The sequence below is a fragment of the Rhinoderma darwinii genome, chromosome 13 (assembly GCF_050947455.1).
Source record: "Rhinoderma darwinii isolate aRhiDar2 chromosome 13, aRhiDar2.hap1, whole genome shotgun sequence".
NCBI lineage: Eukaryota > Metazoa > Chordata > Amphibia > Anura > Rhinodermatidae > Rhinoderma > Rhinoderma darwinii.
Genome location: NC_134699.1, coordinates 1,684,633 through 1,695,542, shown reverse-complemented (window position 1 = coordinate 1,695,542; position 10,910 = coordinate 1,684,633).

The window sequence follows — 10,910 nt, the reverse complement described above, 5'->3', positions numbered from 1 at the left end:
CCCTCGCGCACCTTTGTAGCAGCCGTTCACCTCTCACATTAATGGCACGTGGTGCTCCGTATTTTCCACATCGGTTATTCCCAATGGCGCCATTTGTCCTCTCACGATACACTGTCACCACAGCAGCACGCGGACAGTTTACCAACTACGTTGTGTGAGAAATACCGCCACCCTGGACCGAAAGCCGATAATCAGCCCTTATAGCAACTCTGATAAATCACCCCTTTTACCCATGACAACGAGTGATATGTGATCAGACTATCGCCCACCTTATATAACCACCAAGCCCACAGAACATCACTTTATGGGTTACGTGCTGCCAACAAGGAAAGTAGGAGGTGATCATAATAATGTGACTCCACTGTGTATAAGATCTGGTAGAATCGGGTCTTAGTCTCCACGTAGTGTTAAGAGAAAATTTACAATCTCAGCAGGTTCTATCTTAATGATTTTCTAAAATACCTGCAGGACGTCCAACATGTGTATCAGACCAGTCACCCCCTAATTCAGCTCATTATTGTACCATGTCTCTGCTGCCGATGTTTGGTATGCCGATTTGAAGTTTAATAAAAATCAAAACCTGTCAAACTGACGATTTCTTTGAGACTCTGCCGGTAATTTTTTTTTATCTGCAATGGTGCAACAGGCAGCAAAGTTATAGAAATGTTGCACAGCACTTATTAACCCCTTAGTGACCAGCCCATTTTAGGCCCTAATGACCAAGCTATTTTATTCGTTTTTCTATAGTCGCATTCAAAGAGCTATAACGTTCTTATTTTTTCGTCTACATCGCTGTATGAGGACTTGTTTTTTGCGGGATTTGTTGTGCTTTTTAATGGCACCATTTTTGGGTACATATAATTTTTATATTAACTTTTATTAACCTTTTTGGGGGGGGATTATAAAAAAAACTGAAATTCCACCATTGTTCTATGCGTTTTTAAATTGACGCCGTTCACTATGCGACGTAAATAACATGTTACCTTTATTCTATGGGTCGGTACGATTACGGCGATACCACATATGTAGAGGTTTTTTTATGTTTTACGACTTTTGCACAATAAAAACACTTTTGAACTAAAATTATTTGTTTTTGCCTCGTCGCTTTCCAAGAGGCGTAATTTTTTTATTTTTCCATCAATGTAGTGATTTTTTGGGCTTGTTTTCTGCGGGACGAGACGTAGTTTTGAATGGTACTGTTTTGGGGTGCATGGGACTTATGGATTCATTTTTACTCTGACTTTTTTGGGGGGCAATGGAAAAAAATTGCAATTTCGCCATGGTTTTTTTGCGTTTTTTTTTTACGGTGTTCACTTTGCGGTTTAAATTACATATTAACTTTATTAATGGAGTCATTATGGTCGCGGCGATACCACATATGTGTACTTTTTTTTTTTTTTTACACTTTTACTAAATAAAACCACTTTTTTATGGAAAAAAATGGTTATTTATTTTTTTACTGTACTTTTTTATTAATAATCTTTATTTCACATTTATTATTTATTTTATTAGTCCCACTAGGGGACTTTACTGTGCGATCTTCAGATCGCTGCTATAATGCTTTGGTATACTTCGTATACCAGAGCATTATTGCCTGTCAGTGTAAATCTGACAGCCAATCTACTAGGATGTGCCTCCGGCGCGTCCTAACAGGCATATGTCCAGGGCAGACCTGGGGGCTTTTATCAGTCCCCTGGCTGCCATGGCACCCCATCGGAGACCCGCGATTTCATTCGCGGGCCGCCGATGGGTGACAGAGGGAGCTCACTCCCTCTGTAAACAAAGTTAAATGCCGCGGTCGCTATTGACGGCGGCATTTAACGGGCTAAACGGCCGCGATCGAAGTAAACTTCGATCGCAGGCGTTGGAGCAGGAGCTCAGCTGTTATCAGACATCAGAGCCCTGGCTCCTGCCTGCACGGGAGACCCGTGCAGGACCTAGACTAGGCTGACGTGAAAAGGCGTCAGCCTACCCTAAAGCCCATTAGTGACCGACGTAAAAAGGCGTATTAGTGGTCACTAAGGGGTTAAATGGGTTTTCACAAAAAAAAAAAAAGCAAGTTTGCCATCTACATCTGCACTGGACGCTCTGTTAGGGGCCTTCGAAAATACCGGAAACAATAGCACAGCATGCTACGCTACTGTTTCTGTTAACACCACGGACACCCTGACGGAAACCCATTAAAGTCCATCGGTTACGTCGGATGCTGATGGTGTCCATTGTACAATGGAACCGGCACGACTTGAATTTTCGTTCTGCTCTGGCAGAGGAGCTGAACAACGGAAACACCAACGTAGGTGTGAACCTGATCTGATCAGTGCCCATTTGGGTCAGTACGATGCTCCCACAAAGTGTGTATGTTACGGCTTAGTAAAACTAGTAGAGATGACGGATCACTTTTTATAGCTACATATTATGTATGGCTTCTGCAGGCAATTGCCCTGTACCTGCTAAGTAAGACTTAACTATGTGTGTTATTATTGGTGGAGGTTAGAGATAGGTGGGCGCATGGACTTTCCTATACTGGAAGGCACCTCTGTGGTTACACAGCCACGTTCTCCTTGTATTGTGTATGGCATATTGTTACGATATGCTTTGTACTTGGATGTACATATGATCTATAAACATTTGCATAAAAACGTGATGTGAAAAAAAAAAATTACTTTACAGAATTCAAAAATCTCCTTCTCGTCTGTATGGTGGAGCAAAACTGATGAGCGACGAGGGAAGAGGTTCCCACCAGGGTGTACTAAGGGTGGCCATGCAGGTAAAGAATTAAAATTACAGGATCCTGGCTCCAAGGGGCAGGAAATTGGGAAGATGACGCTGGTCTCATGGCCTGTGGAGCTGGATCTTTAAGTGGGAGGTGAGGTACTGTTCTCATCTGAATAGGTGTGAATTAGGGGTAAAATTTTTTGTAGATAAGCATTGGTGGCTTAGCAAGGGGGCCGGGGGTGCAGTTTAGCTGCTTGGAGTCGTCATCCACCAACAGCCCCATTGAAATGTTTCTGTAATGTGTTACTGGTCGTGTCCTGTTGTGGGTTAGTGTTAGTCTGATGGTACGGTGACCACGGTGTCCCATTAGCTACATGGCAGGGGACCACGCTTGGGTGGGGTTACAAAAAAAAAAAAAAATGTGCAGCCGGACCCCAGTACAAGGTTTTGGCTCAAGCAGCCATAAAAGTAGATAAGAGGGGAAAGAGTCACCCCAGATGTGCACAGGCAAGATTGGGCTGCAGTAAAAAGTGGGGATCCAGGCATATCGGCCCTGAAGTCACTGCTGTCGGGAGGTTAACATCCCCTTTTGCTGGGGATCCATTTTCAGTTAATGACGAGATGTAAGATGCAAAATGAAATGTCTTTTTCAGGTGATTAGGGTTAATGAAGTCCCAACGGGTGCGCTCCTTACAACCCTTCTAGGCTCCACTAAAGTTCATTAAGAGGGATTAAATGTTTTAGGCCCCATGCACACGAAACGTTGAAAAGTAAATTTTAAAGTACGGAGCCATTAAATTTTAAGGCCGTCAGACACCACCTCGTATATTTACAGGAAAGTACCCGGGCCATAGAAAGGCTCCGCAAAAAGAGGACGTCCTATTTTTTCTATTTTAATAACCATGCTCGCATACTTTATAATGGGAGCACGGCCCACAAATACGAGTGCTTGTCCGCAGCCGGCCGTAGCCGTAATCATGGACTGAGATTTAAGGGGAAATTCCATTTTAAAGTGAATTGTCGTGATAAGACATTTCTCGTTGGTCAACTAGGACCCATTCATCTCAAGTAGAAGACCTGAGGATCTAAGGCTTGAAGAGGAATGGCGCTCACCATTATGCTGGGCATAGTTTAGGGCGCATTAAATGACCTCCCCTAATGTATAAACATCTTATAACATGGCGGAAGATATCATGGGTGTTATAAACAGCACTGGCTCTAAGAAAGAAGGGGCCATGATGCTCAGAGATTTCCATGGCTCCATCTCGGACACAACGCTCTCTAGGGAGTCAGGAGATAGATTTGGGTGGATTTCTCTTTTCATTTAACCTATCAAACAGCAGCACAGAGGAACCAGTGAAGACTACAGAGAATTCCAGGCGGACTAAACCCATATTGTGAATGTATACAGAAGGGAACCTATATACAAATGTTACTACATCGCGGCACTCTTCGGCCACCGCCAAGGTTAGATTGATATATGAGCCCATTAGGACGGATATATACACATTTATTTCCTAGGAAAACAAAACAGAATGAGAACAGTCGTCACAGTCCAAATAACAGCGTTTTTGCGGCGAGTAATGATTTAGTTATTGTGTGAGTTGAATACACAAAACTTGTTACCGTTTATCTCCAATTATAGGCCCCTCGCAGAACAACTTCATCCTAATACCGGCAGTGAGAAGACGGCGGCTCCGCGGCATCTACCGATATGAATACAGCGAAGAGTTCCCGAAAGGGTCACCACCCCCATGCATGATCCACTGACTGGTTCTGACACCATTTTACTTTACTGGAGAGGCAACCATTATGGGCCATAGACATCAGGGCTGATTTTAAGCATTCTCCAATAATGGGTGCAGGTGGCACTCAGAGGGTGCCGTGATAGTTTTAGACGTTAACGCCACTAAGGGTAAGATCTAACAGCGTAAATACTGAAGGTTTTCCATACTGTATTTTGTTGCATAAAATCAGCAGCATAAGGGCATGTTCACACGGCAGCCTCCGTTACGGTTGAAATTACGGAGCGGTTTTCAGGAGAAAACAGCTCCGGAATTTCAGACGTAACGGCATGTGCAGGCGCTTTTCGCTGCGTCCATTACGGACGTAATTGGAGCGGTTTTTCCATGGAGTCAATGAAAAACGGCTCCAATTACATCTCAAGAAGTGACAGGCACTCCGACGCAGGCGTCTTTTGACAGCGCCGTCTTTTGACAGCGATGCGTAAAAAAAAAGACCGTCGGCACAGAACATCGTAAAACCCATTCAAATGAATGGGCAGATGTTTGCCGGCGCATTGGAGCCGTATTTTCGGACGTAATTCGAGGTTAAAACGCCCGAATTACGTCCGTAAATAGGGTGTGTGAACCCAGCCTAATACAGTAGCAGCAGAGTGGGTGAGATTTGAACTAAATAAGTGGATAAAAACTCCAAAATTAACCTTTTTTTTTTTTTAAATGCAGCATGTTAATTCTATTTTCTTGTTGCAGGTTTTCCCTATTATATTCAACAGGGGAGGTAAAACCGGCAACAAATAGCAATGTTGCGATTTTTGTGCAGGAAAAACAGATTCCGCTGCAAAAAAAGGCTTTTACTTAACAGAATGCTGCTTCTTCCTCCAATCCCAGGCTACAGCGGTTTTCCACAGAGGACATTCCAGCCGAAAAACTGCACCCCAAGTTTTTCCATAAACTAGGTTTTTATTAGAAATTTTAACATATACACAAGAAAACAAGCCAAAGAAAACAGCTCAGAATACATACATACATATCATCAGCATTACTCATAGGTAAGACATTAGTATGTTCCGTCATATTTCCCACATACAGTATCCAAGAAATTCACATAGCATATGATAAGTAAGAACTATACCCAGTAACGTCACATCTTAAAATTAGAACCAGGGACTCTGTGTAAAGTGTGTGACAGCTCTCCAGGTCTCACGAAAACTGCACCCCAATTTGGCGCGATTTTTCTGCTGGAACTCCCTGTGGCCACCAGGGCAGATACACTTATCCAACATGTGTGAACATAACCTTATACACTGGCTAGAAGTCTAAAGAACTACTAGTCCTACCATGAAGACCATACTCCTAGCAGTGCCACAGCGCTGGCCTCAAACTTATAGAAGTCATCCTCATAAGGAAGAGACGTTACACTCCGCCTCCTCTTCCGTGTTGGTCTCGGTCATTAGATATTGGCACAGGAGGAGGAGGCTCGTTTACTGGTCCACATAGCAGTCACAGTACAGGGCTTCGTGTCGGGATTTGATGACATCTGCCAAAAAGCTGCCACCTGCAGTTATGTCTTACATCAATCCTCTGCCCCCCTCTCTCTTTGATATGAGAGTTAAGCGGTCTGTACAATTTAGATGATCGCTATTCCTTCCAACTCCTGCGTACACAACACCCTTACCTGAACGAACATGCGTATTCAATGAGGAGAGGGAATAACCCGCTGTCAGACATCGCTGGTGGCGGCTGATCGAACGTTTTAACAAAGAATTCAACATGCCTGATCCTTCTCCCCCCCCAGACAACATCTGCCGAGAGTCACCCTAGGGCTGGATTCACACGAACGTGGCGTTTTTGCGGACGCAAAAACACGGCGTTTTGCGTGCGCAAAAACCATTTGACAGCTCCGTGTGTCATCAGTGTATGATGCGCGGCTGCGTGATTTTCGCGCAGCCGCCATCATAGAGATGAGGCTAGTCGACGTCAGTAAATAGTCACTGTCCAGGGTGCTGAAAGAGTTAACTGATCGGCAGTAACTCTTTCAGCACCCTCGACAGTGAATTCCGATCACAATATCGAGCAACCTGTTTAAAAAAAAAAAAAGGACGTTCGTACTTACCGAGAACTTCCCTCCCGGCCGTTGCCTTGGTGATGCGTCCTTGGTGACGCGTCTCTCTTGACATCTGGCCCCACCTCCCTGGATGACGCGGCAGTCCATGTGACCGCTGCAGCCTGTGATTGGCTGCAGCCTGTTCTTGGCCTGTGATTGGCTGGAGCTGTCACTTGGACTTAATTGTCATCCCGGGAGGTCAGACTGGAGGAAGAAGCCGGGAGTTATCGGTAAGTCAGAACTTCTTTTTTTTTTACACGTTCATGTATATTGTGATCGGAAGTCACTGTCCATGGTGCTGAAACAGTTTAACTCTTTCAGCACCCTGGACAGTGACTGTCTCCTGACGTCGCGTACCGGTAATTTTTTTGCCGGGTTCGGTCAAAACGAGTTTGGCCGAACCCGGTGAAGTTCGGTTCGGTTGTCTGGGTTCGCTCATCTCAAAGACACTCCGTTTGGATGTTTGTAAACAGAAAAGCACGTGGTGCTTTTCTGTTTACATTCAGAGTTTGACAGCTCTTGCGCGAATCACACAGTACGCACGGAAGTGCTTCCGTGCGGCATGCGTGGCTTTCACGCACCCATTGACTTAAATGGGTGCGTGATGCGCGCAAAACGCAGAAAGAACGGACATGTCATGACTTTTTTTCAGCGGACTCACGCTGAGGAAAAATCACGGACATGTCAGCACGGCCCCATAGACACATATAGGTCCGTGCAACGCGCGTGCAAATCACGCGCGTTGCACGGACGTTTTTCCCGTTCGTCTGAATAAAGCCTAATGGGGACAGGAACCCCCATACACATTACATAGGCAGTTGGTCCTGCCAAAACCAGCCGACTCATCGGATGTGTATGGACATTAAGATAACTGCAGGGTCAGGCTACACACAAGGTTTGCATGTATTTATAACCATCGACAGACACAGACACAAGCTGTAGAGACTTCAACTTACGTTAATTTTTTGCTACAGTTGCTCAAGTACTATCCCAAAGGCGGATATGCGGGTGCAAGAAAAATGCTAACGTTTTGTCATATCTAAGTATTTTTAGAAACACTATTTATAGTCAGATTTTCTAAGGCCGTATTCACAGGAACGGGTGTCAAATCGGCCATGAAAAACGTCAGTTTTTCACGGATGATTTGCACCCACGTGTGACCCTTTTTCACAGAACCTTCGTAGACGACTATTGAGGGATCTAGGAAAACCGGCAAAAATAGGACACCATTGAAGAAACGGCCGATTATCCCTGTCGTGTGAATAAGCCCTTACTAATTACTACTCAAGTTGACAGACGTTACATATAAAAACTTAACAAAACAAATACTGCTAGTATATACAAGATATATAACCACTATAATACTGCCCCCTATATACAAGAATATAACTACTATAATACTGCTCCTATATACAAGAATATAACTACTATAATACTGCCCCCTATATACAAGAATATAACTACTATAATACTGCTCCTATATACAAGAATATAACTACTATAATACTGCTCCCTATATACAAGAATATAACTACTATAATACTGCCCCCTATATACAAGAATATAACTACTATAATACTGCCCCCTATATACAAGAGTATAACTACTATAATACTGCCCCTATATACAAGAATATAACTACTATAATACTGCCCCTATATACAAGAATATAACTACTATAATACTGCTCCCTATATACAAGAACATAACTCCTATAATACTGCCCCCTATATACAAGAATATAACTACTATAATACTGCCCCCTATATACAAGAATATAACTACTATAATACTGCCCCCTATACACAAGAATATAACTACTATAATACTGCCCCCTATATACAAGAATATAACTACTATAATACTGCTCCCTATATACAAGAATATATCTACTATAATACTGCCCCCTATATACAAGAATATATCTACTATAATACTGCCCCCTATATACAAGAATATATCTACTATAATACTGCCCCCTATATACAAGAATATAACTACTATAACAATGCCCCTATATACAAGAATATAACTACTATAACAATGCCCCTATATACAAGAATATAACTACTATAATACTGCTCCTATATACAAGAATATAACTACTATAATACTGCCCCCTATATACAAGAATATAACTACTATAATACTGTCCCCTATATACAAGAATATAACTACTATAATACTGCCCCCTATATACAAGAATATAACTACTATAATACTGCTCCCTATATACAAGAATATAACTACTATAATACTGCCCCTATATACAAGAATATAACTACTATAATACTGCTCCTATATACAAGAATACAACTACTATAATACTGCTCCCTATATACAAGAATATAACTACTATAATACTGCCACTATATACAAGAATATAACTACTATAATACTACCTGCTGTGAAACTATATCAGACATGATAGTCAGACCTTAAATACACTGGCTCAGCAGCACTGTCCCTGGAGATTATTGTATAAAGTTATCAGTATTTAAACAGTAAAAAGGAGTAAACTTCAGGAGATAAAAGAGCAGGTCATGCCGATCACACGGTTATTAATAAATTCACACCTCAAATCAACAGCACAGGTGAGCTCCAGATACTGAGTGTGAAGCGCCACCTTGTGGACAACATACACATTTTCTTATTCTGTACTATATAGAGGAGCATTATAAATCCCTTAAAGGGAACCTGTCACCAGCATTTCACCTATTGAACTTCACATATCCCCCACTGGCCGCTGCGATCAAAAGTTAATTGCCATTATCCCCGCTCCTAAACTCCTCCCCCAACTGTAAATAACGGTCTGCGAACATTTTGCGCCTTTTATCGTAATAATCCGGTGTCCCTTTGTGCGCACACACCAGAAGAGGACATCAATGCACTAGCGCGGTATTGTGTGTGCTGGGGAAGGCGAGGAGCTGTCAATCAAAAGTAAGGAGGCGGGGTCAACCCGGAAAGACTTGAGGAATGAAGATTTGACTCTTTTCAAACGAAGATCTGACTCTTTTCTGCTCATTTGCATACGTTGTGGGAACACTAAAAAACTGAATACTAAAGCTACAGAGCCGACTAAGAAGATAATTATAGGTTATATAGAAATGATTTTTCACCCACTACCACCAGGTATTGCTGGTTTTATAGGTGAAATGCTGGTGACCGGTTCCCTTTAAGCATTTGCACTTTAAGACTTTACTAAAACAAAATGTAGCAGTGTTAAGAATATAAGAATACAATGTATACCTGTACGGGGAAAACTACAGTTACCAGACTCCTAGGCTACGCTCACTCAGTGATGGTGAACTACGGCGGCAGCAAAAACAGTCAGATATTCCAATTCAGTAAATCGGATTTGATATAATGCAGATAAAAACATTTAACATTCGTGGATTTGCAGTGATCATTGGTTTTCCATTGACAAAATAAGCCTTGTGAAGCTGCAATCATGGTTTCCATAGAGGCAATTTGAGGAACATCTCCCCTAAACCGTTAAAGAAAAATTGTAAATCTGCACAAAAAGCTGGTGTATGAAAGTCATTTTTGTGGTGCAGTAGTGAGGTAGGTTAGAGTTCTATCTGGATTATACTCCTGAGCTGCACTCACAATTCTGCAGGCTTCAGAGCTGAAATCTCAGCATTCCCTGCTTGTTCGGTGTCTGCACAGAGCTGGTTGTGTCGATTTGCACTTTTGGAATTTGTGCTATTTAACCCAGGCACTGAAGTCATCGGACGTAGCAGAAACCAACTGCCCACCGCACTATAGGTGCTCGGCTGAGCGGTTACAGGGGTGTCTGTCCGTCCACTAGCTTGACTGTAAATACCATCACAAATCTGGTGGTTATTTTTTGGAAACCAAGTTACGGAACCCTTTATATATGCGATATCTATATATAAACTAATCAGAAACTAAGCAGCATAGCGCTCACCCGAAGCACTTCTGCTGCTTAGTTTAAGCGATCGCTAGGGGTCTCTGTGCTAGGACCCCCACAATGAAAACTTCTGACGTCACCGTCCTGTCAGAAGTTTAGTTACCTTAAACAGTGAAATACAGCCCACAACTATGTAAGGAGGCATAGGTACATGTCAGGAGGGCACTAGTGGAGACTGAGCTCTGAACACCACCACTGATTTCCAGAATGAAGAGGTTGTGACTCTTTGCAATGATCTCCTGATCGGTCTTCCATAGGCTTTTAAAAAACCAAGTCTTCTCCCATGAAGAGGCGCATACACATGGCAAGATGGTAGGCGTTAGAGCTGCATCACCGCCACAACTCGGTGTGTAAAGACGTCTAGTAATACATACGGATATTGTTGCATTTTTGTCCTAAAATTGTAATGTAGGTT